The following is a 6,456-nucleotide window of genomic DNA, read 5'->3' as shown; positions in this document are numbered from 1 at the left end:
AGCAGCCTATGTCTTATCTAAAGTCTGTACAAAAATGTTCATCTTTCATAAATCTGGCAGTTCTGCTTGGGCATACGTTACTGAGGATTTTAACATTCCCTGTAACACTCCGTTTTAATGCATTGACATTCTGAAAGCTGGGCATCATAACCTCTCCATTAAATCTTTGACACAATGAAGTGTCTTCTAAATAAAATAAATCAGAAGGATCGATCCAGTGAACTTCAGGGTGCACCTTTTCAATTATTTTTTAAAGATGGAAGTGTTTTGTGCATATTGAGCGCCAGATTTGTGGGACTGGGAGGGAGGGGAGTCACGTCTGGAGCGCGGACCTGAGCGTTCCGAAACGCTCGGAGGCGAGCGAGCACGCGAGCCGTTCCCGTGCTTCCAGCATGACTCTGAACTTGGCTTTGCTGGATCCGGGCCTCTTTTCTGTTGCATGTAAAGCATTAATGTTCTACATATTGTTCCAAAGGATTTTTTTTTTTTTAAACATACCCCTAGCTCGACCTTCAGAACTGTCCGCTTGAATCTGAGCAGAAGTGCTCTGGTCAGAATTAAAAAAAAATTATAGCCCAGGCAGCGAGTTTTTTAATTGAGGCATGCCAAATACCAAAGGCAGATGCTTTTTCATTCTGTAGCTCCTGGATACGCGGTCTACTTTTCGGTTTCAAGGACAAAGGAAACACTTATCCAATTAGATGAGGCATGAGATTGTGACATACGGGCTCTTTCCTTAAATAAAAAAATGTTGGAAAAAGATATTTGACCCTAAGTCAGTAAGTGCTATTAAAATAATGAATACTCCATAAATCCAGCCATATATACAGCCCATGTTCAGAGCCGCACTGTTTTTGTCACCAAGAAGGCAGTGAAACCGCCCAGGATAAAGCCCCACACAACTCACTTGTCCAAATCGCATTCTGAAGGCCTTACTTTTAAAACAGGATATACAAAAGTGTAAGCCAATTAAACTGCGAGGCAGACTTCTGCTATCTTCTCCCATTTGACATCTCTATCGAGTCAGCTCCGATGGTATCAAACACGATCTGGCTGTCAGAACAGCTGAATTTCCCCCGCGCGCCCAGCAAAGATGAGGGAATCTCTTGCTCCTCTTGCAAGGCTTGTAGGAGCCGTTTTTTTAATAGGCATGTGGCTCGCCCAAGGTAATGTGGCTTTTGTCTGCTATCGGGAGGAAACGGTTAATGCTTTATACACGTTGCACCTGAATCTTAAGCATCCTAGAAGCACACTTGAATTTCTGCACGAGGAGCAGCACGCATCTTTGTCGGAAGCTGGAAGCGCCGGGGTCTGCGTCGTCTCACACCCTGTATCTGGAGATGGGGGCCATAGTTAAACTTCAAAATAATTACAGCTCTTCTGTTGCCAGCCTCAGAGCCGTGATGTGTTTACTTTAGTGTTAACAGTTTACCAGGCAGCTGGAACTGTTGACTGATAATTGCTGCGAGTTTCTGATGCTCCAGAAGAGTGAAGAGCCTCCTCCGTCCTCCGCCTATTGTTCGTACAGTTTGCTTTGCCGAAATGATTGAAATTAGTGTTATCGGCACTGCACGGAGGACTCGAGTCTCAGGTGCTGGGAATTAACGTGGCCTGTTTAATTACATCAGTTTGCAGTCTGATCTGCTATCTGTCCTGTTTCACGTAGTGTTGCTTAAAGCGAAATTGCAGTCTCTCGTCAAACTGGGTGTGGGGCTGAGTGATACTGGAACAAATGGAAGTGACTGGAAAAATTGCTCTTGTGCTCCCAGCCAGGTCCAGCTGCCGTTTGGATTTCTCTCCACCTCGGCGGCTGTCTCCGGACCCGTGCAGCGTTCATCCTGCCACGCGCTATTGCGCAGTCATTAGCGATGTGCGACTCCCAAGCCACGGTGTGTTCCTGCTGACCCGTCGGCATGCTTGGAGCCCCACTTGGTGATTCTGGCCAAGAAGCAGCACTCCTTGAACCCTTCCCAGCCCCCAGCTGCAGCGCAGATCGGCCTGGAAGCTGCATCTGTGCCCGTTGGCAGGGTCCCAGCGAAGGCCTCACCGAAAGCACCGATGGAACCCCCCCCCCCCCCCGCCCCGGAGAACGGGGGGCAGCAGGAAGGAGCCTTCACGGGGCTCCAGGAGATGCGGATGGAGTGATGATGCTTCCCACCTCGTCCGCAGGAGCAGCAGCGTGTCGGAGCGTATGACGGGCCCGCTACATCCCAACGTGGGGAGCAACACGGGGGGCTGCCGCCCCTCCTGCCGCCCCTGGAGCCGGTAGCTGCCGAACCGCCGCTGAGCCTCCCCTGGGCCCCTCTGCCCCGAACCCCAAAGGTCGTTGCAACAAGCGCTGCCCATGGCGACCCTGGGAGCTGAGATCAGTGGCGTGGCTTGACTTTAGGCTCTACTGCCTTGGGCCAGCTCAGCACTCTCGCCGACGAGCTAAAACCTCGTGTAATCACATTACTATTGCTCCCATTGCTTTTAAGAGAGCTTTTACAGAACTATTTATTTCTGCAGTTTGCACGTCCATAAAAACCGCCCGGAATACAGCGAGGTGAGGAAGAAACACCATGAATTTTCATCACATTGGTATTTCTGGCACAATTTACATCGTGACTATGTCCCTGATGAGGAGGAGCAATAAATACCCTCTGCAAAGCTCATATTGCGATGGATGGGAGAGGAAACAGCAACCCGAAGGGTGTCACATTCTGGAAACCTGACCTGGAAAGAAGGATCTACAATTAACAAGATGGGTAAGGGAGTCTCTGGGTCTTAGCAAAGCCCTTTGATTATCATAAAAAGAAAGCGGGTGCCAAACAGTTTGAAAGCATCCCTCTTATTATCGATGATTTTTCTGTTGATAGGAGGAATTCAAAAGGGTGTTATTAGCATTCTGTGCAGAGAGGGAGCAGATCTATAGCATGGATCTCAATAAATACGTTGCTGCAGTAAACTTCTTTAGCACTTTGCAATTCACATCTGATCTCTGCTGACCTTTTTTTTTTCTCCTAATTAAACCTTTAGCTTGCAAATGAGCCATTTCCTACATCAAACCGGTGTATGGCAAAGGAGGAAATTCTACCCGCGATTTATAGGAGTTGCTGGTGACCTGTCTGTCTATCACAACCTGTTCTAATTGATCTCTCTTTGAATTAAATTTGACCAATTACTTTCTCCTAGGTGAACAAAGATGAGACTGTCCTTAAAAGCTATTGCAGCAACAGCAGCGAACAAAGCCAGTTGTACATAGTGGATGGAAGGTCCCGATCCATTTTGTGCACGTAGTGAGAAAGATGAAGGCCAACTGCCTCCAACACCCAAAACCTCTGGTTAGTCCAGCCAGGCATTGTCCCAGCGCGGTGTTTGTTTGAAGAAACTGGTTTTGAAGGGATGTGCGTGGGGGTGGCTTAGACTGCTGCTCTTGCAAGCTCCTCCACGCAGAGGGAAAGCAAGCCTGCCGTCACTCCCACCCAGGTTTTGGAGCTGGATGACCAAGCCAACTTCTTCCAGGTTGCTCATGCCCACGGTCCTCTTCCAGCACAGCCTTTAAAGTCCCTTTCTAGTGTAGCATCCAAGAACAAGTCCCCCCAAATCGTGAATCAGCTGTGCCTCCACTGCTCTGTCTCATCACGAGGACTTAGAAAGGGAATGAAATAACTGAGATGGGCGTAACAACATGATACTGAACTGCTGACCTCAAGAGCTCAAACGTATTCCTGGCTGCACTATGTAGTGCTTCGTGTGTCGGGACGAATCCCTTACCCTTCCCTGTAGCTGAACCACGGGAGTTTGGCTGGGACAGTGTCCTGGGGCAGCGGGGAAGGACTCTTGGCTCGACCAAACAGCAAGAAGCCAGAGCTGCACCAGCCAGCAGCAATACAAAGGGAGTTAAATCAGTCTGGTCCATTAAAAAGTCATGAGTCTCACCTCAAAATCCTTCTCAGAAGTAGATTTTATCTGATTTTCCTTTGTCTCCTGGCTCCAGAACATGCATTTTCAAACCTTGCTTCTATAGCTGAAATGATGAGCCATTGCCTTTCCTTCAGCAGGAAGCCAGGAGGCTCCCGTTTGCACCAGACTGCCCGCGCTGCTTCAGCTTTGCAAATATCATCAGGAGCAAGGGTTTGCTCCGCCGTCGCCCCCCCCGCCTGCCCCAGAGCAAGGGCAGTCAGCATTTCCAGTGGCATTGGGTGCAAATGCCACCTCAGCCAGCAGCTCTCGCCCTCTCCATCGCTCACCATCGCCTCTCCATCGCTCACCCTCTGCCTTTATAAGAATTTTCCTACGCTGCTTTCTCCTCCTTTCCATCAGATGATAACTAAGATAATTTCAGCCCTTTCCTCTCCTCCCCATGCCGCAGGGAATAGAATGGATTGGGTTGGAAGGGACCTTAAAGATCTTCTAGTTCCAACCCCCCCTGCCACGGGCGGGGACAACTTCTACTAGATCAGGTTGCTCCAAGCCCCGTCCAACCCGGCCTTGAGCACTTATGGAAGTGGTCAGTGGATTGGGAGACCTCGCTAGCTTTCCTGTCCCACGTCCAGGGTGACCCTTCCGAAATCTCACGGGGAAAATGCTCTTCCTCTCCAGGAACACTGGCCGCTGTGTTGGATGTTGCCATTCAACTGGTGCCCACCAGCGCTGTGAGCAGTGGCCAAGGAACTGGTCCTCTTCCAAGCTTCCCTTGGACAGAAAACAAAAAGCCACCCTAAACAACTCCCAAATGGTGTAAAAATATTATTTAGAAAGAAGAAAAACTTCCCCAAACCCCAATTCTGGGCCTGTAGAGGTGGGGTATCACAACCCAGTGACGTGGGTTCTCAACTGGGCAAGCATTCCAGCTGAGAAAATGCTGGGAAAATGGCTTTCCTTCATCCAGGTGGGTTGTGGGAGGGCTCCGGCGTGGGGTGCTGAGGGAAGAGGGGACCTTTAGGAAGATTTATGTGTAGGATTTTTGTATAGTCCCTCCTGTCCTTTTTTAATAAGAGAAATCAACCCGTTTACCTGTGTGAAGAAACCGAGCCCGCTTGGCACCCCTGGGGCTGAGGCAAGGAGGGTCTCTGGGTTCGTGGCTAAAGTGCAAGTTTCCTAAATAAATAACCACCGTGTGCCCCGCCGGGGTGTTCCTCAAGCCACAAACCCCCCACTTTGGGGTCCCCTTGGCATCACCGAGAGGTGCCCGTGCCCCCCCCCCCCCCCCCCCCAGGCCGAGCCCCCGGCGTTTCTCAGCCCCTGTGTCCGCCCCCACCGCTCCTCACACGAGCCCCGTCAGCAGCCGCCTCGGTTCAGGAGGTTAAAAGTTATTAACTGAAAATCAATCGAAATAAAAAGATTCCCATCCGCCGCAATACACAACTCACACCCCCCCACCCACCCCCCCACCCCTCCCTCTCCCCGACAGCCTTCCCCGCACTGCAGGAAAAGGAGCCGCAGCGCCCGGCCATGGCTGCGCAGCGCCCGCCCGGCCCGGATCTCGTTAAATATTAAATGGTTCGGAGGCAAAACGGCCAGTGATGAAATGGCTGGGATGTGGAGCAAGCAAACAGCGTCATCCCTCGCACGGCTGTCCCGGGGCCGGGGTTGCCGAGGGCGGCCGTGCCGGCACACACCGAACCGCGCGCGGGGATGGCGGCGAGGAAAGTTTGCCGAGCCGCCGCCAGCCCCGTGAGCAAACTTGGGAGGTGAATATTCCTCTCCTTCCATCAGCTCCTTTCAAGCGGACTGGAAAGAAAGAAAGAAAAGGAAGAGGGGGGGAAAAAAAAAAAAAAAAAATTATCCCAGGCAATATCCAGCAAAAGGACAAAATAATGAGAAAGCGATGAATCACGGCGCCGTACAAAGGGCCTCGCTCGCCCCGGGAGCCGCCGGAGCGGTGCGCGTTTGCTGAAATAAAAAGTATCCTTGAGGGGGGAAAAAGAAATAAAAACCTGTTGTAAAGTAATTCGATTCTGGCCGACTATCTGGGTAAAAGCTCTATTTGCTAGAAAAGTGATTAAAATGTGTAACATGGGTAATTTAAGAGGCTACTGTAGTTGATGAGGGCTGGGGGGGTGCTGGCAGCTGGCGGGGAGGGCAGAGCCTGGGTCCCCGTGGGCAGCACCGAGGTGCCCCAGGAGGTCCCGGCCCAAATACCTGTGTGGTGCTGGGGGAGATGCTCCCAAAATTGGGCTGTGAGCGAGGCACGGTGCCCCACGGGGACATTCCCCCTCCAGGCAGGCATCCCTGCACCCCACTGGCCGTGTCCAGCAACTTAGGATTTTCCCAAATCAGATCCAACTCCATTTTGATTAAATATTTCCTAATATTTAATTAACTGATATTTAATATTAAGCAGCAGAAGCAGTGACCTGGGGTCAGGCTGAGCAGCCAGATGGCTCTTGTGTGAGGACAAATTGCGAAACAAAATACGTCTTCCCCTACACGTGTAGGTACGTGGCCTGAGGGACCCCCCCCCCCAGCACA

This window comes from Tyto alba, unplaced genomic scaffold (genome assembly GCF_018691265.1).
Source record: "Tyto alba isolate M040663 unplaced genomic scaffold, T.alba_DEE_v4.0 Super-Scaffold_1000006, whole genome shotgun sequence".
NCBI classification, from domain to species: Eukaryota; Metazoa; Chordata; class Aves; order Strigiformes; family Tytonidae; genus Tyto; species Tyto alba.
Note: the sequence above shows the minus strand (reverse complement) of the source record.